The sequence below is a fragment of the Colobus angolensis genome, unplaced genomic scaffold, assembly GCF_000951035.1.
Source record: "Colobus angolensis palliatus isolate OR3802 unplaced genomic scaffold, Cang.pa_1.0 Scaffold527, whole genome shotgun sequence".
In the NCBI taxonomy this organism is placed as follows: Eukaryota; Metazoa; Chordata; class Mammalia; order Primates; family Cercopithecidae; genus Colobus; species Colobus angolensis.
Genome location: NW_012118788.1, coordinates 562,522 through 563,551, shown reverse-complemented (window position 1 = coordinate 563,551; position 1,030 = coordinate 562,522).

Here is a 1,030-nt window from a genome sequence, read left to right as displayed (position 1 = left end):
CTCCGTCTCAAAAAAAAAAAAAAAAAAAAAATCAATTTGGCTGGGGTGTGCAGGAAGGATGGGGCGGGAGAGACCAAAGGTAGGTAACAGACATTTGCCAGATGATAACAGTGGGGGAGAGGGGCAGGGGTAAAGAGGAGGTAGATCTTTCAGGGGCCCCTGCTTGATGTCGCCTGCTGTCCCAACTGCATCCTAGCATTCTCTCTTCACTCTTGATAGAGACAGACCTGAAATGAGGCCACTTGCAGGCAATGCCCAGGGCACCACCCAGTTGGTCCAACTGGTCACACAGAGGGTTCTGGTGGACAATGGAGTGCTGGTTAAATGTTAAATGTTTCACATACATAGCAAAGACAGGGGCTGGACAGAGGCATGATCGGAACTCCCACCATGACCTCTCCAGCCCATCATATCTGTCATTTGGAAATCTCTGGCCTATCAAGCCCAACTTAATTATGGCTTTCCCATGTTTATTCATCAAAACTAGGCATAATGGCCATGCTGAGCTTCTGATCAGCTGAAATAGCCAGTGTTATCATGATGAGGTTATGTTAGCTCAGCCATAAATGTTTAGGAAACTTCAAAACAGCCTAGACTGCCTCCTTCCCCACTAGCTCTGAGGAGCCCGAGGGAAGTCAGGACTAAAGAGATCCCTGAGGCCCCATACAAACACTTTCCAAGCGCTCAACTGACCATCACTGCCTGAGCCCATCCCTGAGGCTCTGGGTACAGGGAGCAGGGAGTGGGGGCACTGAGACAGAATGGCCTTCAAGCTCTGCTCAGCCAAAGCCAGCAGGCTGACATTGGAAGCTGTCAACGGATGCATAAAAGCCCAGCACGGGCCGGGCGCGGTGGCTCATGCCTGTAATCCCAGCACTTTGGGAGGCCCAGGCAGGCAGATCATGAGGTCAGGAGATCAAGACCATCCTGGCCAACATGGCGAAACCCCGTCTCTACTAAAAATACAAAAAATTACTCAGGCATGGTGGCACGTGCCTGTAGTCCCAGCTACTCAGGAGGCTGAGGCAGG